This window comes from Lampris incognitus, chromosome 10, assembly GCF_029633865.1.
Source record: "Lampris incognitus isolate fLamInc1 chromosome 10, fLamInc1.hap2, whole genome shotgun sequence".
Classification (NCBI taxonomy): Eukaryota; Metazoa; Chordata; class Actinopteri; order Lampriformes; family Lampridae; genus Lampris; species Lampris incognitus.
This window is the reverse complement of record NC_079220.1, coordinates 40,744,531-40,769,670: the sequence shown is the minus strand read 5'-3', so window position 1 is coordinate 40,769,670 and position 25,140 is coordinate 40,744,531.

Below are 25,140 nucleotides of genomic sequence, written 5' to 3'. Positions count from 1 at the left end.
TAGTTCACATTTTTACTTTTGGTAACCTAGCCCGTATTCATAACGCACTAAACCTTTTTATCGCGTTAAACGCCCTTTCTCGACAAGAAAAGCACAATTTCATCAAAAACAAACAAAACAAGAAAAATGAATCTATTCAACAAGTCTGCAACACATCCTTAAGAGTTACATGATTTCACCCAATGTCAATGTGTAATTTCTCCAGTTCTGATCATTTTTTAGGTTGTTGGTAGCTTGGTCAATGCCAAAACACAGTGAAATCTTTTTATGGCTTTAAACGCGTTTTCTCCTCGAGAGAAACATGATTTCACTAAAAACGTTATAGTTAAAACATGCCTGTTGTACATGTGTGCAAACACTCAGAGCCTTGAGATAGGGGTTTCACCAATGTGTTTTTTGGTGAGAAACCTTCTCTTTCAACGTTCTGTGCGTTTTCTGACACGTACAATATGTATTTTAAGTGTTTCTGAGGAAATCCCTCCTTTTAAAGCATTTTGTCACAGAAAATGATTTTCTCGCCATGGGAAAATGGCTTTTTTGAAAAAGCATATTCTGGTCGAGAAATCGTGTTTTAAACAATAAAAACGACTCCCGGCCTTATTTAGTTCACATTTTTACTTTTGGTAACCTAGCACGTATTCATAACGCACTAAACCTTTTTATCGCGTTAAACGCCTTTTCTCGACAAGAAAAGCACAATTTCATCAAAAACAAACAAAACAAGAAAAATGAATCTATTCAACAAGTCTGCAACACATCCTTAAGAGTTACATGATTTCACCCAATGTCAATGTGTAATTTCTCCAGTTCTGATCATTTTTTAGGTTGTTGGTAGCTTGGTCAATGCCAAAACACAGTGAAATCTTTTTATGGCTTTAAACGCGTTTTCTCCTCGAGAGAAACATGATTTCACTAAAAACGTTTATAGTTTAAACATGCCTGTTGTACATGTGTGCAAACACTCAGAGCCTTGAGATAGGGGTTTCACCAATGTGTTTTTTGGTGAGAAACCTTCTATTTCAACGTTCTGTGCGTTTTCAGACAAGTACAATATGTATGTATGGTGTTTCTGATGAAATCCCTCCTTTTAATGCATTTTGTCACAGAAAATGATTTTCTTGCCATGGGAAAATGACTTTTTTGAAAAAGCATATTCTGGTCGAGAAATCGTGTTTTAAACAATAAGAACGACTCCCGGCCTTATTTAGTTCACATTTTTACTTTTGGTAACCTAGCCCGTATTCATAACGCACTAAACCTTTTTATCGCGTTAAACGCCCTTTCTCGACAAGAAAAGCACAATTTCATCAAAAACAAACAAAACAAGAAAAATGAATCTATTCAACAAGTCTGCAACACATCCTTAAGAGTTACATGATTTCACCCAATGTCAATGTGTAATTTCTCCAGTTCTGATCATTTTTTAGGTTGTTGGTAGCTTGGTCAATGCCAAAACACAGTGAAATCTTTTTATGGCTTTAAACGCGTTTTCTCCTCGAGAGAAACATGATTTCACTAAAAACGTTTATAGTTTAAACATGCCTGTTGTACATGTGTGCAAACACTCAGAGCCTTGAGATAGGGGTTTCACCAATGTGTTTTTTGGTGAGAAACCTTCTATTTCAAGGTTCTGTGCGTTTTCAGACAAGTACAATATGTATGTATAGTGTTTCTGATGAAATCCCTCCTTTTAATTCATTTTCTCACAGAAAACGAGTCTCTCGCCATGGGAACATGGCTTTTTTGAAAAAGCATATTCTGCTCGAGAAATCGTGTTTTAAACAATAAAAACGACTCCCGGCCTTATTTAGTTCACATTTTTACTTTTGGTAACCTAGCACGTATTCATAACGCACTAAACCTTTTTATCGCGTTAAACGCCCTTTCTCGACAAGAAAAGCACAATTTCATCAAAAACAAACAAAACAAGAAAAATGAATCTATTCAACAAGTCTGCAACACATCCTTAAGAGTTACATGATTTCACCCAATGTCAATGTGTAATTTCTCCAGTTCTGATCATTTTTTAGGTTGTTGGTAGCTTGGTCAATGCCAAAACACAGTGAAATCTTTTTATGGCTTTAAACGCGTTTTCTCCTCGAGAGAAACATGATTTCACTAAAAACGTTTATAGTTTAAACATGCCTGTTGTACATGTGTGCAAACACTCAGAGCCTTGAGATAGGGGTTTCACCAATGTGTTTTTTGGTGAGAAACCTTCTCTTTCAACGTTCTGTGCGTTTTCTGACACGTACAATATGTATTTTAAGTGTTTCTGAGGAAATCCCTCCTTTTAAAGCATTTTGTCACAGAAAATGATTTTCTCGCCATGGGAAAATGGCTTTTTTGAAAAAGCATATTCTGCTCGAGAAATCGTGTTTTAAACAATAAAAACGACTCCCGGCCTTATTTAGTTCACATTTTTAGTTTTGGTAACCTAGCACGTATTCATAACGCACTAAACCTTTTTATCGCGTTAAACGCCTTTTCTCGACAAGAAAAGCACAATTTCCTCAAAAACAAACAAAACAAGAAAAATGAATCTATTCAACAAGTCTGCAACACATCCTTAAGAGTTACATGATTTCACCCAATGTCAATGTGTAATTTCTCCAGTTCTGATCATTTTTTAGGTTGTTGGTAGCTTGGTCAATGCCAAACACAGTGAAGCCTTTTTATGGCTTTAAACGCGTTTTCTCCTCGAGAGAAACATGATTTCACTAAAAACGTTTATAGTTTAAACATGCCTGTTGTACATGTGTGCAAACACTCAGAGCCTTGAGATAGGGGTTTCACAAATGTGTTTTTTGGTGAGAAACCTTCTATTTCAACGTTCTGTGCGTTTTCAGACAAGTACAATATGTATGTATGGTGTTTCTGATGAAATCCCTCCTTTTAATGCATTTTGTCACAGAAAATGATTTTCTCGCCATGGGAAAATGACTTTTTTGAAAAAGCATATTCTGGTCGAGAAATCGTGTTTTAAACAATAAGAACGACTCCCGGCCTTATTTAGTTCACATTTTTACTTTTGGTAACCTAGCCCGTATTCATAACGCACTAAACCTTTTTATCGCGTTAAACGCCCTTTCTCGACAAGAAAAGCACAATTTCATCAAAAACAAACAAAACAAGAAAAATGAATCTATTCAACAAGTCTGCAACACATCCTTAAGAGTTACATGATTTCACCCAATGTCAATGTGTAATTTCTCCAGTTCTGATCATTTTTTAGGTTGTTGGTAGCTTGGTCAATGCCAAAACACAGTGAAATCTTTTTATGGCTTTAAACGCGTTTTCTCCTCGAGAGAAACATGATTTCACTAAAAACGTTATAGTTAAAACATGCCTGTTGTACATGTGTGCAAACACTCAGAGCCTTGAGATAGGGGTTTCACCAATGTGTTTTTTGGTGAGAAACCTTCTCTTTCAACGTTCTGTGCGTTTTCTGACACGTACAATATGTATTTTAAGTGTTTCTGAGGAAATCCCTCCTTTTAAAGCATTTTGTCACAGAAAAAGATTTTCTCGCCATGGGAAAATGGCTTTTTTGAAAAAGCATATTCTGGTCGAGAAATCGTGTTTTAAACAATAAAAACGACTCCCGGCCTTATTTAGTTCACATTTTTAGTTTTGGTAACCTAGCACGTATTCATAACGCACTAAACCTTTTTATCGCGTTAAACGCCTTTTCTCGACAAGAAAAGCACAATTTCCTCAAAAACAAACAAAACAAGAAAAATTAATCTATTCAACAAGTCTGCAACACATCCTTAAGAGTTACATGATTTCACCCAATGTCAATGTGTAATTTCTCCAGTTCTGATCATTTTTTAGGTTGTTGGTAGCTTGGTCAATGCCAAAACACAGTGAAATCTTTTTATGGCTTTAAACGCGTTTTCTCCTCGAGAGAAACATGATTTCACTAAAAACGTTTATAGTTTAAACATGCCTGTTGTACATGTGTGCAAACACTCAGAGCCTTGAGATAGGGGTTTCACCAATGTGTTTTTTGGTGAGAAACCTTCTATTTCAACGTTCTGTGCGTTTTCAGACAAGTACAATATGTATGTATGGTGTTTCTGATGAAATCCCTCCTTTTAATGCATTTTGTCACAGAAAATGATTTTCTTGCCATGGGAAAATGACTTTTTTGAAAAAGCATATTCTGGTCGAGAAATCGTGTTTTAAACAATAAGAACGACTCCCGGCCTTATTTAGTTCACATTTTTACTTTTGGTAACCTAGCCCGTATTCATAACGCACTAAACCTTTTTATCGCGTTAAACGCCCTTTCTCGACAAGAAAAGCACAATTTCATCAAAAACAAACAAAACAAGAAAAATGAATCTATTCAACAAGTCTGCAACACATCCTTAAGAGTTACATGATTTCACCCAATGTCAATGTGTAATTTCTCCAGTTCTGATCATTTTTTAGGTTGTTGGTAGCTTGGTCAATGCCAAAACACAGTGAAATCTTTTTATGGCTTTAAACGCGTTTTCTCCTCGAGAGAAACATGATTTCACTAAAAACGTTATAGTTAAAACATGCCTGTTGTACATGTGTGCAAACACTCAGAGCCTTGAGATAGGGGTTTCACCAATGTGTTTTTTGGTGAGAAACCTTCTCTTTCAACGTTCTGTGCGTTTTCTGACACGTACAATATGTATTTTAAGTGTTTCTGAGGAAATCCCTCCTTTTAAAGCATTTTGTCACAGAAAATGATTTTCTCGCCATGGGAAAATGGCTTTTTTGAAAAAGCATATTCTGGTCGAGAAATCGTGTTTTAAACAATAAAAACGACTCCCGGCCTTATTTAGTTCACATTTTTACTTTTGGTAACCTAGCACGTATTCATAACGCACTAAACCTTTTTATCGCGTTAAACGCCTTTTCTCGACAAGAAAAGCACAATTTCATCAAAAACAAACAAAACAAGAAAAATGAATCTATTCAACAAGTCTGCAACACATCCTTAAGAGTTACATGATTTCACCCAATGTCAATGTGTAATTTCTCCAGTTCTGATCATTTTTTAGGTTGTTGGTAGCTTGGTCAATGCCAAAACACAGTGAAATCTTTTTATGGCTTTAAACGCGTTTTCTCCTCGAGAGAAACATGATTTCACTAAAAACGTTTATAGTTTAAACATGCCTGTTGTACATGTGTGCAAACACTCAGAGCCTTGAGATAGGGGTTTCACCAATGTGTCTTTTGCTGAGAAACCTTCTATTTCAAGGTTCTGTGCGTTTTCAGACAAGTACAATATGTATGTATAGTGTTTCTGATGAAATCCCTCCTTTTAATTCATTTTCTCACAGAAAACGAGTCTCTCGCCATGGGAACATGGCTTTTTTGAAAAAGCATATTCTGCTCGAGAAATCGTGTTTTAAACAATAAAAACGACTCCCGGCCTTATTTAGTTCACATTTTTACTTTTGGTAACCTAGCACGTATTCATAACGCACTAAACCTTTTTATCGCGTTAAACGCCTTTTCTCGACAAGAAAAGCACAATTTCATCAAAAACAAACAAAACAAGAAAAATGAATCTATTCAACAAGTCTGCAACACATCCTTAAGAGTTACATGATTTCACCCAATGTCAATGTGTAATTTCTCCAGTTCTGATCATTTTTTAGGTTGTTGGTAGCTTGGTCAATGCCAAAACACAGTGAAATCTTTTTATGGCTTTAAACGCGTTTTCTCCTCGAGAGAAACATGATTTCACTAAAAACGTTTATAGTTTAAACATGCCTGTTGTACATGTGTGCAAACACTCAGAGCCTTGAGATAGGGGTTTCACCAATGTGTTTTTTGGTGAGAAACCTTCTATTTCAAGGTTCTGTGCGTTTTCAGACAAGTACAATATGTATGTATAGTGTTTCTGATGAAATCCCTCCTTTTAATTCATTTTCTCACAGAAAACGAGTCTCTCGCCATGGGAACATGGCTTTTTTGAAAAAGCATATTCTGCTCGAGAAATCGTGTTTTAAACAATAAAAACGACTCCCGGCCTTATTTAGTTCACATTTTTACTTTTGGTAACCTAGCACGTATTCATAACGCACTAAACCTTTTTATTGCGTTAAACGCCTTTTCTCGACAAGAAAAGCACAATTTCATCAAAAACAAACAAAACAAGAAAAATGAATCTATTCAACAAGTCTGCAACACATCCTTAAGAGTTACATGATTTCACCCAATGTCAATGTGTAATTTCTCCAGTTCTGATCATTTTTTAGGTTGTTGGTAGCTTGGTCAATGCCAAAACACAGTGAAATCTTTTTATGGCTTTAAACGCGTTTTCTCCTCGAGAGAAACATGATTTCACTAAAAACGTTTATAGTTTAAACATGCCTGTTGTACATGTGTGCAAACACTCAGAGCCTTGAGATAGGGGTTTCACCAATGTGTTTTTTGGTGAGAAACCTTCTCTTTCAACGTTCTGTGCGTTTTCTGACACGTACAATATGTATTTTAAGTGTTTCTGAGGAAATCCCTCCTTTTAAAGCATTTTGTCACAGAAAATGATTTTCTCGCCATGGGAAAATGGCTTTTTTGAAAAAGCATATTCTGCTCGAGAAATCGTGTTTTAAACAATAAAAACGACTCCCGGCCTTATTTAGTTCACATTTTTAGTTTTGGTAACCTAGCACGTATTCATAACGCACTAAACCTTTTTATCGCGTTAAACGCCCTTTCTCGACAAGAAAAGCACAATTTCATCAAAAACAAACAAAACAAGAAAAATGAATCTATTCAACAAGTCTGCAACACGTCCTTAAGAGTTACATGATTTCACCCAATGTCAATGTGTAATTTCTCCAGTTCTGATCATTTCTTAGGTTGTTGGTAGCTTGGTCAATGCCAAACACAGTGAATCCTTTTTATGGCTTTAAACGCGTTTTCTCCTCGAGAGAAACATGATTTCACTAAAAACGTTTATAGTTTAAACATGCCTGTTGTACATGTGTGCAAACACTCAGAGCCTTGAGATAGGGGTTTCACCAATGTGTTTTTTGGTGAGAAACCTTCTATTTCAACGTTCTGTGCGTTTTCAGACAAGTACAATATGTATGTATGGTGTTTCTGATGAAATCCCTCCTTTTAATGCATTTTGTCACAGAAAATGATTTTCTTGCCATGGGAAAATGACTTTTTTGAAAAAGCATATTCTGGTCGAGAAATCGTGTTTTAAACAATAAGAACGACTCCCGGCCTTATTTAGTTCACATTTTTACTTTTGGTAACCTAGCCCGTATTCATAACGCACTAAACCTTTTTATCGCGTTAAACGCCCTTTCTCGACAAGAAAAGCACAATTTCATCAAAAACAAACAAAACAAGAAAAATGAATCTATTCAACAAGTCTGCAACACATCCTTAAGAGTTACATGATTTCACCCAATGTCAATGTGTAATTTCTCCAGTTCTGATCATTTTTTAGGTTGTTGGTAGCTTGGTCAATGCCAAAACACAGTGAAATCTTTTTATGGCTTTAAACGCGTTTTCTCCTCGAGAGAAACATGATTTCACTAAAAACGTTATAGTTAAAACATGCCTGTTGTACATGTGTGCAAACACTCAGAGCCTTGAGATAGGGGTTTCACCAATGTGTTTTTTGGTGAGAAACCTTCTCTTTCAACGTTCTGTGCGTTTTCTGACACGTACAATATGTATTTTAAGTGTTTCTGAGGAAATCCCTCCTTTTAAAGCATTTTGTCACAGAAAATGATTTTCTCGCCATGGGAAAATGGCTTTTTTGAAAAAGCATATTCTGGTCGAGAAATCGTGTTTTAAACAATAAAAACGACTCCCGGCCTTATTTAGTTCACATTTTTAGTTTTGGTAACCTAGCACGTATTCATAACGCACTAAACCTTTTTATCGCGTTAAACGCCCTTTCTCGACAAGAAAAGCACAATTTCATCAAAAACAAACAAAACAAGAAAAATTAATCTATTCAACAAGTCTGCAACACATCCTTAAGAGTTACATGATTTCACCCAATGTCAATGTGTAATTTCTCCAGTTCTGATCATTTTTTAGGTTGTTGGTAGCTTGGTCAATGCCAAAACACAGTGAAATCTTTTTATGGCTTTAAACGCGTTTTCTCCTCGAGAGAAACATGATTTCACTAAAAACGTTTATAGTTTAAACATGCCTGTTGTACATGTGTGCAAACACTCAGAGCCTTGAGATAGGGGTTTCACCAATGTGTTTTTTGGTGAGAAACCTTCTATTTCAAGGTTCTGTGCGTTTTCAGACAAGTACAATATGTATGTATAGTGTTTCTGATGAAATCCCTCCTTTTAATTCATTTTCTCACAGAAAACGAGTCTCTCGCCATGGGAACATGGCTTTTTTGAAAAAGCATATTCTGCTCGAGAAATCGTGTTTTAAACAATAAAAACGACTCCCGGCCTTATTTAGTTCACATTTTTACTTTTGGTAACCTAGCACGTATTCATAACGCACTAAACCTTTTTATCGCGTTAAACGCCCTTTCTCGACAAGAAAAGCACAATTTCATCAAAAACAAACAAAACAAGAAAAATGAATCTATTCAACAAGTCTGCAACACATCCTTAAGAGTTACATGATTTCACCCAATGTCAATGTGTAATTTCTCCAGTTCTGATCATTTTTTAGGTTGTTGGTAGCTTGGTCAATGCCAAAACACAGTGAAATCTTTTTATGGCTTTAAACGCGTTTTCTCCTCGAGAGAAACATGATTTCACTAAAAACGTTTATAGTTTAAACATGCCTGTTGTACATGTGTGCAAACACTCAGAGCCTTGAGATAGGGGTTTCACCAATGTGTTTTTTGGTGAGAAACCTTCTCTTTCAACGTTCTGTGCGTTTTCTGACACGTACAATATGTATTTTAAGTGTTTCTGAGGAAATCCCTCCTTTTAAAGCATTTTGTCACAGAAAATGATTTTCTCGCCATGGGAAAATGGCTTTTTTGAAAAAGCATATTCTGCTCGAGAAATCGTGTTTTAAACAATAAAAACGACTCCCGGCCTTATTTAGTTCACATTTTTAGTTTTGGTAACCTAGCACGTATTCATAACGCACTAAACCTTTTTATCGCGTTAAACGCCTTTTCTCGACAAGAAAAGCACAATTTCCTCAAAAACAAACAAAACAAGAAAAATGAATCTATTCAACAAGTCTGCAACACATCCTTAAGAGTTACATGATTTCACCCAATGTCAATGTGTAATTTCTCCAGTTCTGATCATTTTTTAGGTTGTTGGTAGCTTGGTCAATGCCAAACACAGTGAAGCCTTTTTATGGCTTTAAACGCGTTTTCTCCTCGAGAGAAACATGATTTCACTAAAAACGTTTATAGTTTAAACATGCCTGTTGTACATGTGTGCAAACACTCAGAGCCTTGAGATAGGGGTTTCACAAATGTGTTTTTTGGTGAGAAACCTTCTATTTCAACGTTCTGTGCGTTTTCAGACAAGTACAATATGTATGTATGGTGTTTCTGATGAAATCCCTCCTTTTAATGCATTTTGTCACAGAAAATGATTTTCTCGCCATGGGAAAATGACTTTTTTGAAAAAGCATATTCTGGTCGAGAAATCGTGTTTTAAACAATAAGAACGACTCCCGGCCTTATTTAGTTCACATTTTTACTTTTGGTAACCTAGCCCGTATTCATAACGCACTAAACCTTTTTATCGCGTTAAACGCCCTTTCTCGACAAGAAAAGCACAATTTCATCAAAAACAAACAAAACAAGAAAAATGAATCTATTCAACAAGTCTGCAACACATCCTTAAGAGTTACATGATTTCACCCAATGTCAATGTGTAATTTCTCCAGTTCTGATCATTTTTTAGGTTGTTGGTAGCTTGGTCAATGCCAAAACACAGTGAAATCTTTTTATGGCTTTAAACGCGTTTTCTCCTCGAGAGAAACATGATTTCACTAAAAACGTTATAGTTAAAACATGCCTGTTGTACATGTGTGCAAACACTCAGAGCCTTGAGATAGGGGTTTCACCAATGTGTTTTTTGGTGAGAAACCTTCTCTTTCAACGTTCTGTGCGTTTTCTGACACGTACAATATGTATTTTAAGTGTTTCTGAGGAAATCCCTCCTTTTAAAGCATTTTGTCACAGAAAAAGATTTTCTCGCCATGGGAAAATGGCTTTTTTGAAAAAGCATATTCTGGTCGAGAAATCGTGTTTTAAACAATAAAAACGACTCCCGGCCTTATTTAGTTCACATTTTTAGTTTTGGTAACCTAGCACGTATTCATAACGCACTAAACCTTTTTATCGCGTTAAACGCCTTTTCTCGACAAGAAAAGCACAATTTCCTCAAAAACAAACAAAACAAGAAAAATTAATCTATTCAACAAGTCTGCAACACATCCTTAAGAGTTACATGATTTCACCCAATGTCAATGTGTAATTTCTCCAGTTCTGATCATTTTTTAGGTTGTTGGTAGCTTGGTCAATGCCAAAACACAGTGAAATCTTTTTATGGCTTTAAACGCGTTTTCTCCTCGAGAGAAACATGATTTCACTAAAAACGTTTATAGTTTAAACATGCCTGTTGTACATGTGTGCAAACACTCAGAGCCTTGAGATAGGGGTTTCACCAATGTGTCTTTTGCTGAGAAACCTTCTATTTCAAGGTTCTGTGCGTTTTCAGACAAGTACAATATGTATGTATAGTGTTTCTGATGAAATCCCTCCTTTTAATGCATTTTCTCACAGAAAACGAGTCTCTCGCCATGGGAACATGGCTTTTTTGAAAAAGCATATTCTGCTCGAGAAATCGTGTTTTAAACAATAAAAACGACTCCCGGCCTTATTTAGTTCACATTTTTAGTTTTGGTAACCTAGCACGTATTCATAACGCACTAAACCTTTTTATCGCGTTAAACGCCTTTTCTCGACAAGAAAAGCACAATTTCCTCAAAAACAAACAAAACAAGAAAAATGAATCTATTCAACAAGTCTGCAACACATCCTTAAGAGTTACATGATTTCACCCAATGTCAATGTGTAATTTCTCCAGTTCTGATCATTTTTTAGGTTGTTGGTAGCTTGGTCAATGCCAAACACAGTGAAGCCTTTTTATGGCTTTAAACGCGTTTTCTCCTCGAGAGAAACATGATTTCACTAAAAACGTTTATAGTTTAAACATGCCTGTTGTACATGTGTGCAAACACTCAGAGCCTTGAGATAGGGGTTTCACAAATGTGTTTTTTGGTGAGAAACCTTCTATTTCAACGTTCTGTGCGTTTTCAGACAAGTACAATATGTATGTATGGTGTTTCTGATGAAATCCCTCCTTTTAATGCATTTTGTCACAGAAAATGATTTTCTCGCCATGGGAAAATGACTTTTTTGAAAAAGCATATTCTGGTCGAGAAATCGTGTTTTAAACAATAAGAACGACTCCCGGCCTTATTTAGTTCACATTTTTACTTTTGGTAACCTAGCCCGTATTCATAACGCACTAAACCTTTTTATCGCGTTAAACGCCCTTTCTCGACAAGAAAAGCACAATTTCATCAAAAACAAACAAAACAAGAAAAATGAATCTATTCAACAAGTCTGCAACACATCCTTAAGAGTTACATGATTTCACCCAATGTCAATGTGTAATTTCTCCAGTTCTGATCATTTTTTAGGTTGTTGGTAGCTTGGTCAATGCCAAAACACAGTGAAATCTTTTTATGGCTTTAAACGCGTTTTCTCCTCGAGAGAAACATGATTTCACTAAAAACGTTATAGTTAAAACATGCCTGTTGTACATGTGTGCAAACACTCAGAGCCTTGAGATAGGGGTTTCACCAATGTGTTTTTTGGTGAGAAACCTTCTCTTTCAACGTTCTGTGCGTTTTCTGACACGTACAATATGTATTTTAAGTGTTTCTGAGGAAATCCCTCCTTTTAAAGCATTTTGTCACAGAAAAAGATTTTCTCGCCATGGGAAAATGGCTTTTTTGAAAAAGCATATTCTGGTCGAGAAATCGTGTTTTAAACAATAAAAACGACTCCCGGCCTTATTTAGTTCACATTTTTAGTTTTGGTAACCTAGCACGTATTCATAACGCACTAAACCTTTTTATCGCGTTAAACGCCTTTTCTCGACAAGAAAAGCACAATTTCCTCAAAAACAAACAAAACAAGAAAAATGAATCTATTCAACAAGTCTGCAACACATCCTTAAGAGTTACATGATTTCACCCAATGTCAATGTGTAATTTCTCCAGTTCTGATCATTTTTTAGGTTGTTGGTAGCTTGGTCAATGCCAAAACACAGTGAAATCTTTTTATGGCTTTAAACGCGTTTTCTCCTCGAGAGAAACATGATTTCACTAAAAACGTTTATAGTTTAAACATGCCTGTTGTACATGTGTGCAAACACTCAGAGCCTTGAGATAGGGGTTTCACCAATGTGTCTTTTGCTGAGAAACCTTCTATTTCAAGGTTCTGTGCGTTTTCAGACAAGTACAATATGTATGTATAGTGTTTCTGATGAAATCCCTCCTTTTAATGCATTTTCTCACAGAAAACGAGTCTCTCGCCATGGGAACATGGCTTTTTTGAAAAAGCATATTCTGCTCGAGAAATCGTGTTTTAAACAATAAAAACGACTCCCGGCCTTATTTAGTTCACATTTTTACTTTTGGTAACCTAGCACGTATTCATAACGCACTAAACCTTTTTATCGCGTTAAACGCCCTTTCTCGACAAGAAAAGCACAATTTCATCAAAAACAAACAAAACAAGAAAAATGAATCTATTCAACAAGTCTGCAACACATCCTTAAGAGTTACATGATTTCACCCAATGTCAATGTGTAATTTCTCCAGTTCTGATCATTTTTTAGGTTGTTGGTAGCTTGGTCAATGCCAAAACACAGTGAAATCTTTTTATGGCTTTAAACGCGTTTTCTCCTCGAGAGAAACATGATTTCACTAAAAACGTTATAGTTAAAACATGCCTGTTGTACATGTGTGCAAACACTCAGAGCCTTGAGATAGGGGTTTCACCAATGTGTTTTTTGGTGAGAAACCTTCTATTTCAAGGTTCTGTGCGTTTTCAGATACGTACAATATGTATTTTAAGTGTTTCTGATGAAATCCCTCCTTTTAAAGCATTTTGTCACAGAAAATGATTTTCTCGCCATGGGAAAATGGCTTTTTTGAAAAAGCATATTCTGCTCGAGAAATCGTGTTTTAAACAATAAAAACGACTCCCGGCCTTATTTAGTTCACATTTTTAGTTTTGGTAACCTAGCACGTATTCATAACGCACTAAACCTTTTTATCGCGTTAAACGCCCTTTCTCGACAAGAAAAGCACAATTTCATCAAAAACAAACAAAACAAGAAAAATGAATCTATTCAACAAGTCTGCAACACGTCCTTAAGAGTTACATGATTTCACCCAATGTCAATGTGTAATTTCTCCAGTTCTGATCATTTCTTAGGTTGTTGGTAGCTTGGTCAATGCCAAACACAGTGAATCCTTTTTATGGCTTTAAACGCGTTTTCTCCTCGAGAGAAACATGATTTCACTAAAAACGTTTATAGTTTAAACATGCCTGTTGTACATGTGTGCAAACACTCAGAGCCTTGAGATAGGGGTTTCACCAATGTGTTTTTTGGTGAGAAACCTTCTATTTCAACGTTCTGTGCGTTTTCAGACAAGTACAATATGTATGTATGGTGTTTCTGATGAAATCCCTCCTTTTAATGCATTTTGTCACAGAAAATGATTTTCTTGCCATGGGAAAATGACTTTTTTGAAAAAGCATATTCTGGTCGAGAAATCGTGTTTTAAACAATAAGAACGACTCCCGGCCTTATTTAGTTCACATTTTTACTTTTGGTAACCTAGCCCGTATTCATAACGCACTAAACCTTTTTATCGCGTTAAACGCCCTTTCTCGACAAGAAAAGCACAATTTCATCAAAAACAAACAAAACAAGAAAAATGAATCTATTCAACAAGTCTGCAACACATCCTTAAGAGTTACATGATTTCAACCAATGTCAATGTGTAATTTCTCCAGTTCTGATCATTTTTTAGGTTGTTGGTAGCTTGGTCAATGCCAAAACACAGTGAAATCTTTTTATGGCTTTAAACGCGTTTTCTCCTCGAGAGAAACATGATTTCACTAAAAACGTTTATAGTTTAAACATGCCTGTTGTACATGTGTGCAAACACTCAGAGCCTTGAGATAGGGGTTTCACCAATGTGTTTTTTGGTGAGAAACCTTCTATTTCAAGGTTCTGTGCGTTTTCAGACAAGTACAATATGTATGTATAGTGTTTCTGATGAAATCCCTCCTTTTAATTCATTTTCTCACAGAAAACGAGTCTCTCGCCATGGGAACATGGCTTTTTTGAAAAAGCATATTCTGCTCGAGAAATCGTGTTTTAAACAATAAAAACGACTCCCGGCCTTATTTAGTTCACATTTTTACTTTTGGTAACCTAGCACGTATTCATAACGCACTAAACCTTTTTATCGCGTTAAACGCCTTATCTCGACAAGAAAAGCACAATTTCATCAAAAACAAACAAAACAAGAAAAATGAATCTATTCAACAAGTCTGCAACACATCCTTAAGAGTTACATGATTTCACCCAATGTCAATGTGTAATTTCTCCAGTTCTGATCATTTTTTAGGTTGTTGGTAGCTTGGTCAATGCCAAAACACAGTGAAATCTTTTTATGGCTTTAAACGCGTTTTCTCCTCGAGAGAAACATGATTTCACTAAAAACGTTTATAGTTTAAACATGCCTGTTGTACATGTGTGCAAACACTCAGAGCCTTGAGATAGGGGTTTCACCAATGTGTTTTTTGGTGAGAAACCTTCTATTTCAAGGTTCTGTGCGTTTTCAGACAAGTACAATATGTATTTTAAGTGTTTCTGAGGAAATCCCTCCTTTTAAAGCATTTTGTCACAGAAAATGATTTTCTCGCCATGGGAAAATGGCTTTTTTGAAAAAGCATATTCTGGTCGAGAAATCGTGTTTTAAACAATAAAAACGACTCCCGGCCTTATTTAGTTCACATTTTTAGTTTTGGTAACCTAGCACGTATTCATAACGCACTAAACCTTTTTATCGCGTTAAACGCCTTTTCTCGACAAGAAAAGCACAATTTCCTCAAAAACAAACAAAACAAGAAAAATGAATCTATTCAACAAGTCTGCAACACATCCTTAAGAGTTACATGATTTCACCCAATGTCAATGTGTAATTTCTCCAGTTCTGATCATTTTTTAGGTTGTTGGTAGCTTGGTCAATGCCAAAACACAGTGAAATCTTTTTATGGCTTTAAACGCGTTTTCTCCTCGAGAGAAACATGATTTCACTAAAAACGTTTATAGTTTAAACATGCCTGTTGTACATGTGTGCAAACACTCAGAGCCTTGAGATAGGGGTTTCACCAATGTGTCTTTTGCTGAGAAACCTTCTATTTCAAGGTTCTGTGCGTTTTCAGACAAGTACAATATGTATGTATAGTGTTTCTGATGAAATCCCTCCTTTTAATGCATTTTCTCACAGAAAACGAGTCTCTCGCCATGGGAACATGGCTTTTTTGAAAAAGCATATTCTGCTCGAGAAATCGTGTTTTAAACAATAAAAACGACTCCCGGCCTTATTTAGTTCACATTTTTACTTTTGGTAACCTAGCACGTATTCATAACGCACTAAACCTTTTTATCGCGTTAAACGCCCTTTCTCGACAAGAAAAGCACAATTTCATCAAAAACAAACAAAACAAGAAAAATGAATCTATTCAACAAGTCTGCAACACATCCTTAAGAGTTACATGATTTCACCCAATGTCAATGTGTAATTTCTCCAGTTCTGATCATTTTTTAGGTTGTTGGTAGCTTGGTCAATGCCAAAACACAGTGAAATCTTTTTATGGCTTTAAACGCGTTTTCTCCTCGAGAGAAACATGATTTCACTAAAAACGTTATAGTTAAAACATGCCTGTTGTACATGTGTGCAAACACTCAGAGCCTTGAGATAGGGGTTTCACCAATGTGTTTTTTGGTGAGAAACCTTCTATTTCAAGGTTCTGTGCGTTTTCAGATACGTACAATATGTATTTTAAGTGTTTCTGATGAAATCCCTCCTTTTAAAGCATTTTGTCACAGAAAATGATTTTCTCGCCATGGGAAAATGGCTTTTTTGAAAAAGCATATTCTGCTCGAGAAATCGTGTTTTAAACAATAAAAACGACTCCCGGCCTTATTTAGTTCACATTTTTAGTTTTGGTAACCTAGCACGTATTCATAACGCACTAAACCTTTTTATCGCGTTAAACGCCCTTTCTCGACAAGAAAAGCACAATTTCATCAAAAACAAACAAAACAAGAAAAATGAATCTATTCAACAAGTCTGCAACACGTCCTTAAGAGTTACATGATTTCACCCAATGTCAATGTGTAATTTCTCCAGTTCTGATCATTTCTTAGGTTGTTGGTAGCTTGGTCAATGCCAAACACAGTGAATCCTTTTTATGGCTTTAAACGCGTTTTCTCCTCGAGAGAAACATGATTTCACTAAAAACGTTTATAGTTTAAACATGCCTGTTGTACATGTGTGCAAACACTCAGAGCCTTGAGATAGGGGTTTCACCAATGTGTTTTTTGGTGAGAAACCTTCTATTTCAACGTTCTGTGCGTTTTCAGACAAGTACAATATGTATGTATGGTGTTTCTGATGAAATCCCTCCTTTTAATGCATTTTGTCACAGAAAATGATTTTCTTGCCATGGGAAAATGACTTTTTTGAAAAAGCATATTCTGGTCGAGAAATCGTGTTTTAAACAATAAGAACGACTCCCGGCCTTATTTAGTTCACATTTTTACTTTTGGTAACCTAGCCCGTATTCATAACGCACTAAACCTTTTTATCGCGTTAAACGCCCTTTCTCGACAAGAAAAGCACAATTTCATCAAAAACAAACAAAACAAGAAAAATGAATCTATTCAACAAGTCTGCAACACATCCTTAAGAGTTACATGATTTCAACCAATGTCAATGTGTAATTTCTCCAGTTCTGATCATTTTTTAGGTTGTTGGTAGCTTGGTCAATGCCAAAACACAGTGAAATCTTTTTATGGCTTTAAACGCGTTTTCTCCTCGAGAGAAACATGATTTCACTAAAAACGTTTATAGTTTAAACATGCCTGTTGTACATGTGTGCAAACACTCAGAGCCTTGAGATAGGGGTTTCACCAATGTGTTTTTTGGTGAGAAACCTTCTATTTCAAGGTTCTGTGCGTTTTCAGACAAGTACAATATGTATGTATAGTGTTTCTGATGAAATCCCTCCTTTTAATTCATTTTCTCACAGAAAACGAGTCTCTCGCCATGGGAACATGGCTTTTTTGAAAAAGCATATTCTGCTCGAGAAATCGTGTTTTAAACAATAAAAACGACTCCCGGCCTTATTTAGTTCACATTTTTACTTTTGGTAACCTAGCACGTATTCATAACGCACTAAACCTTTTTATCGCGTTAAACGCCTTATCTCGACAAGAAAAGCACAATTTCATCAAAAACAAACAAAACAAGAAAAATGAATCTATTCAACAAGTCTGCAACACATCCTTAAGAGTTACATGATTTCACCCAATGTCAATGTGTAATTTCTCCAGTTCTGATCATTTTTTAGGTTGTTGGTAGCTTGGTCAATGCCAAAACACAGTGAAATCTTTTTATGGCTTTAAACGCGTTTTCTCCTCGAGAGAAACATGATTTCACTAAAAACGTTTATAGTTTAAACATGCCTGTTGTACATGTGTGCAAACACTCAGAGCCTTGAGATAGGGGTTTCACCAATGTGTTTTTTGGTGAGAAACCTTCTATTTCAAGGTTCTGTGCGTTTTCAGACAAGTACAATATGTATTTTAAGTGTTTCTGAGGAAATCCCTCCTTTTAAAGCGTTTTGTCACAGAAAAAGATTTTCTCGCCATGGGAAAATGGCTTTTTTGAAAAAGCATATTCTGGTCGAGAAATCGTGTTTTAAACAATAAAAACGACTCCCGGCCTTATTTAGTTCACATTTTTAGTTTTGGTAACCTAGCACGTATTCATAACGCACTAAACCTTTTTATCGCGTTAAACGCCTTTTCTCGACAAGAAAAGCACAATTTCCTCAAAAACAAACAAAACAAGAAAAATGAATCTATTCAACAAGTCTGCAACACATCCTTAAGAGTTACATGATTTCACCCAATGTCAATGTGTAATTTCTCCAGTTCTGATCATTTTTTAGGTTGTTGGTAGCTTGGTCAATGCCAAAACACAGTGAAATCTTTTTATGGCTTTAAACGCGTTTTCTCCTCGAGAGAAACATGATTTCACTAAAAACGTTTATAGTTTAAACATGCCTGTTGTACATGTGTGCAAACACTCAGAGCCTTGAGATAGGGGTTTCACCAATGTGTCTTTTGCTGAGAAACCTTCTATTTCAAGGTTCTGTGCGTTTTCAGACAAGTACAATATGTATGTATAGTGTTTCTGATGAAATCCCTCCTTTTAATGCATTTTCTCACAGAAAACGAGTCTCTCGCCATGGGAACATGGCTTTTTTGAAAAAGCATATTCTGCTCGAGAAATCGTGTTTTAAACAATAAAAACGACTCCCGGCCTTATTTAGTTCACATTTTTACTTTTGGTAACCTAGCACGTATTCATAACGCACTAAACCTTTTTATCGCGCTAAACGCCCTTTCTCGACAAGAAAAGCACAATTTCATCAAAAACAAACAAAACAAGAAAAATGAATCTATTCAACAAGTCTGCAACACATCCTTAAGAGTTACATGATTTCACCCAATGTCAATGTGTAATTTCTCCAGTTCTGATCATTTTTTAGGTTGTTGGTAGCTTGGTCAATGCCAAAACACAGTGAAATCTTTTTATGGCTTTAAACGCGTTTTCTCCTCGAGAGAAACATGATTTCACTAAAAACGTTATAGTTAAAACATGCCTGTTGTACATGTGTGCAAACACTCAGAGCCTTGAGATAGGGGTTTCACCAATGTGTTTTTTGGTGAGAAACCTTCTATTTCAAGGTTCTGTGCGTTTTCAGATACGTACAATATGTATTTTAAGTGTTTCTGATGAAATCCCTCCTTTTAAAGCATTTTGTCACAGAAAATGATTTTCTCGCCATGGGAAAATGGCTTTTTTGAAAAAGCATATTCTGCTCGAGAAATCGTGTTTTAAACAATAAAAACGACTCCCGGCCTTATTTAGTTCACATTTTTAGTTTTGGTAACCTAGCACGTATTCATAACGCACTAAACCTTTTTATCGCGTTAAACGCCCTTTCTCGACAAGAAAAGCACAATTTCATCAAAAACAAACAAAACAAGAAAAATGAATCTATTCAACAAGTCTGCAACACGTCCTTAAGAGTTACATGATTTCACCCAATGTCAATGTGTAATTTCTCCAGTTCTGATCATTTCTTAGGTTGTTGGTAGCTTGGTCAATGCCAAACACAGTGAATCCTTTTTATGGCTTTAAACGCGTTTTCTCCTCGAGAGAAACATGATTTCACTAAAAACGTTTATAGTTTAAACATGCCTGTTGTACATGTGTGCAAACACTCAGAGCCTTGAGATAGGGGTTTCACCAATGTGTTTTTTGGTGAGAAACCTTCTATTTCAACGTTCTGTGCGTTTTCAGACAAGTACAATATGTATGTATGGTGTTTCTGATGAAATCCCTCCTTTTAATGCATTTTGTCACAGAAAATGATTTTCTTGCCATGGGAAAATGACTTTTTTGAAAAAGCATATTCTGGTCGAGAAATCGTGTTTTAAACAATAAGAACGACTCCCGGCCTTATTTAGTTCACATTTTTACTTTTGGTAACCTAGCCCGTATTCATAACGCACTAAACCTTTTTATCGCGTTAAACGCCCTTTCTCGACAAGAAAAGCACAATTTCATCAAAAACAAACAAAACAAGAAAAATGAATCTATTCAACAAGTCTGCAACACATCCTTAAGAGTTACATGATTTCAACCAATGTCAATGTGTAATTTCTCCAGTTCTGATCATTTTTTAGGTTGTTGGTAGCTTGGTCAATGCCAAAACACAGTGAAATCTTTTTATGGCTTTAAACGCGTTTTCTCCTCGAGAGAAACATGATTTCACTAAAAACGTTTATAGTTTAAACATGCCTGTTGTACATGTGTGCAAACACTCAGAGCCTTGAGATAGGGGTTTCACCAATGTGTTTTTTGGTGAGAAACCTTCTATTTCAAGGTTCTGTGCGTTTTCAGACAAGTACAATATGTATGTATAGTGTTTCTGATGAAATCCCTCCTTTTAATTCATTTTCTCACAGAAAACGAGTCTCTCGCCATGGGAACATGGTTTTTTTGAAAAAGCATATTCTGCTCGAGAAATCGTGTTTTAAACAATAAAAACGACTCCCGGCCTTATTTAGTTCACATTTTTACTTTTGGTAACCTAGCACGTATTCATAACGCACTAAACCTTTTTATCGCGTTAAACGCCTTTTCTCGACAAGAAAAGCACAATTTCATCAAAAACAAACAAAACAAGAAAAATGAATCTATTCAACAAGTCTGCAACACATCCTTAAGAGTTACATGATTTCACCCAATGTCAATGTGTAATTTCTCCAGTTCTGATCATTTTTTAGGTTGTTGGTAGCTTGGTCAATGCCAAAACACAGTGAAATCTTTTTATGGCTTTAAACGCGTTTTCTCCTCGAGAGAAACATGATTTCACTAAAAACGTTTATAGTTTAAACATGCCTGTTGTACATGTGTGCAAACACTCAGAGCCTTGAGATAGGGGTTTCACCAATGTGTTTTTTGGTGAGAAACCTTCTATTTCAAGGTTCTGTGCGTTTTCAGACAAGTACAATATGTATGTATAGTGTTTCTGATGAAATCCCTCCTTTTAATTCATTTTCTCACAGAAAACGAGTCTCTCGCCATGGGAACATGGCTTTTTTGAAAAAGCATATTCTGCTCGAGAAATCGTGTTTTAAACAATAAAAACGACTCCCGGCCTTATTTAGTTCACATTTTTACTTTTGGTAACCTAGCACGTATTCATAACGCACTAAACCTTTTTATTGCGTTAAACGCCTTTTCTCGACAAGAAAAGCACAATTTCATCAAAAACAAACAAAACAAGAAAAATGAATCTATTCAACAAGTCTGCAACACATCCTTAAGAGTTACATGATTTCACCCAATGTCAATGTGTAATTTCTCCAGTTCTGATCATTTTTTAGGTTGTTGGTAGCTTGGTCAATGCCAAAACACAGTGAAATCTTTTTATGGCTTTAAACGCGTTTTCTCCTCGAGAGAAACATGATTTCACTAAAAACGTTTATAGTTTAAACATGCCTGTTGTACATGTGTGCAAACACTCAGAGCCTTGAGATAGGGGTTTCACCAATGTGTTTTTTGGTGAGAAACCTTCTCTTTCAACGTTCTGTGCGTTTTCTGACACGTACAATATGTATTTTAAGTGTTTCTGAGGAAATCCCTCCTTTTAAAGCATTTTGTCACAGAAAATGATTTTCTCGCCATGGGAAAATGGCTTTTTTGAAAAAGCATATTCTGCTCGAGAAATCGTGTTTTAAACAATAAAAACGACTCCCGGCCTTATTTAGTTCACATTTTTAGTTTTGGTAACCTAGCACGTATTCATAACGCACTAAACCTTCTTATCGCGTTAAACGCCCTTTCTCGACAAGAAAAGCACAATTTCATCAAAAACAAACAAAACAAGAAAAATGAATCTATTCAACAAGTCTGCAACACGTCCTTAAGAGTTACATGATTTCACCCAATGTCAATGTGTAATTTCTCCAGTTCTGATCATTTCTTAGATTGTTGGTAGCTTGGTCAATGCCAAACACAGTGAATCCTTTTTATGGCTTTAAACGCGTTTTCTCCTCGAGAGAAACATGATTTCACTAAAAACGTTTATAGTTTAAACATGCCTGTTGTACATGTGTGCAAACACTCAGAGCCTTGAGATAGGGGTTTCACCAATGTGTTTTTTGGTGAGAAACCTTCTATTTCAACGTTCTGTGCGTTTTCAGACAAGTACAATATGTATGTATGGTGTTTCTGATGAAATCCCTCCTTTTAATGCATTTTGTCACAGAAAATGATTTTCTTGCCATGGGAAAATGACTTTTTTGAAAAAGCATATTCTGGTCGAGAAATCGTGTTTTAAACAATAAGAACGACTCCCGGCCTTATTTAGTTCACATTTTTACTTTTGGTAACCTAGCCCGTATTCATAACGCACTAAACCTTTTTATCGCGTTAAACGCCCTTTCTCGACAAGAAAAGCACAATTTCATCAAAAACAAACAAAACAAGAAAAATGAATCTATTCAACAAGTCTGCAACACATCCTTAAGAGTTACATGATTTCACCCAATGTCAATGTGTAATTTCTCCAGTTCTGATCATTTTTTAGGTTGTTGGTAGCTTGGTCAATGCCAAAACACAGTGAAATCTTTTTATGGCTTTAAACGCGTTTTCTCCTCGAGAGAAACATGATTTCACTAAAAACGTTATAGTTAAAACATGCCTGTTGTACATGTGTGCAAACACTCAGAGCCTTGAGATAGGGGTTTCACCAATGTGTGTTTTGGTGAGAAACCTTCTCTTTCAACGTTCTGTGCGTTTTCTGACACGTACAATATGTATTTTAAGTGTTTCTGAGGAAATCCCTCCTTTTAAAGCATTTTGTCACAGAAAATGATTTTCTCGCCATGGGAAAATGGCTTTTTTGAAAAAGCATATTCTGGTCGAGAAATCGTGTTTTAAACAATAAAAACGACTCCCGGCCTTATTTAGTTCACATTTTTAGTTTTGGTAACCTAGCACGTATTCATAACGCACTAAACCTTTTTATCGCGTTAAACGCCTTTTCTCGACAAGAAAAGCACAATTTCCTCAAAAACAAACAAAACAAGAAAAATTAATCTATTCAACAAGTCTGCAACACATCCTTAAGAGTTACATGATTTCACCCAATGTCAATGTGTAATTTCTCCAGTTCTGATCATTTTTTAGGTTGTTGGTAGCTTGGTCAATGCCAAAACACAGTGAAATCTTTTTATGGCTTTAAACGCGTTTTCTCCTCGAGAGAAACATGATTTCACTAAAAACGTTTATAGTTTAAACATGCCTGTTGTACATGTGTGCAAACACTCAGAGCCTTGAGATAGGGGTTTCACCAATGTGTTTTTTGGTGAGAAACCTTCTATTTCAAGGTTCTGTGCGTTTTCAGACAAGTACAATATGTATGTATAGTGTTTCTGATGAAATCCCTCCTTTTAATTCATTTTCTCACAGAAAACGAGTCTCTCGCCATGGGAACATGGCTTTTTTGAAAAAGCATATTCTGCTCGAGAAATCGTGTTTTAAACAATAAAAACGACTCCCGGCCTTATTTAGTTCACATTTTTACTTTTGGTAACCTAGCACGTATTCATAACGCACTAAACCTTTTTATCGCGTTAAACGCCTTTTCTCGACAAGAAAAGCACAATTTCATCAAAAACAAACAAAACAAGAAAAATGAATCTATTCAACAAGTCTGCAACACATCCTTAAGAGTTACATGATTTCACCCAATGTCAATGTGTAATTTCTCCAGTTCTGATCATTTTTTAGGTTGTTGGTAGCTTGGTCAATGCCAAAACACAGTGAAATCTTTTTATGGCTTTAAACGCGTTTTCTCCTCGAGAGAAACATGATTTCACTAAAAACGTTTATAGTTTAAACATGCCTGTTGTACATGTGTGCAAACACTCAGAGCCTTGAGATAGGGGTTTCACCAATGTGTTTTTTGGTGAGAAACCTTCTCTTTCAACGTTCTGTGCGTTTTCTGACACGTACAATATGTATTTTAAGTGTTTCTGAGGAAATCCCTCCTTTTAAAGCATTTTGTCACAGAAAATGATTTTCTCGCCATGGGAAAATGGCTTTTTTGAAAAAGCATATTCTGGTCGAGAAATCGTGTTTTAAACAATAAAAACGACTCCCGGCCTTATTTAGTTCACATTTTTAGTTTTGGTAACCTAGCACGTATTCATAACGCACTAAACCTTTTTATCGCGTTAAACGCCTTTTCTCGACAAGAAAAGCACAATTTCCTCAAAAACAAACAAAACAAGAAAAATGAATCTATTCAACAAGTCTGCAACACATCCTTAAGAGTTACATGATTTCACCCAATGTCAATGTGTAATTTCTCCAGTTCTGATCATTTTTTAGGTTGTTGGTAGCTTGGTCAATGCCAAACACAGTGAAGCCTTTTTATGGCTTTAAACGCGTTTTCTCCTCGAGAGAAACATGATTTCACTAAAAACGTTTATAGTTTAAACATGCCTGTTGTACATGTGTGCAAACACTCAGAGCCTTGAGATAGGGGTTTCACAAATGTGTTTTTTGGTGAGAAACCTTCTATTTCAACGTTCTGTGCGTTTTCAGACAAGTACAATATATATGTATGGTGTTTCTGATGAAATCCCTCCTTTTAATGCATTTTGTCACAGAAAATGATTTTCTCGCCATGGGAAAATGACTTTTTTGAAAAAGCATATTCTGGTCGAGAAATCGTGTTTTAAACAATAAGAACGACTCCCGGCCTTATTTAGTTCACATTTTTACTTTTGGTAACCTAGCCCGTATTCATAACGCACTAAACCTTTTTATCGCGTTAAACGCCCTTTCTCGACAAGAAAAGCACAATTTCATCAAAAACAAACAAAACAAGAAAAATGAATCTATTCAACAAGTCTGCAACACATCCTTAAGAGTTACATGATTTCACCCAATGTCAATGTGTAATTTCTCCAGTTCTGATCATTTTTTAGGTTGTTGGTAGCTTGGTCAATGCCAAAACACAGTGAAATCTTTTTATGGCTTTAAACGCGTTTTCTCCTCGAGAGAAACATGATTTCACTAAAAACGTTATAGTTAAAACATGCCTGTTGTACATGTGTGCAAACACTCAGAGCCTTGAGATAGGGGTTTCACCAATGTGTTTTTTGGTGAGAAACCTTCTCTTTCAACGTTCTGTGCGTTTTC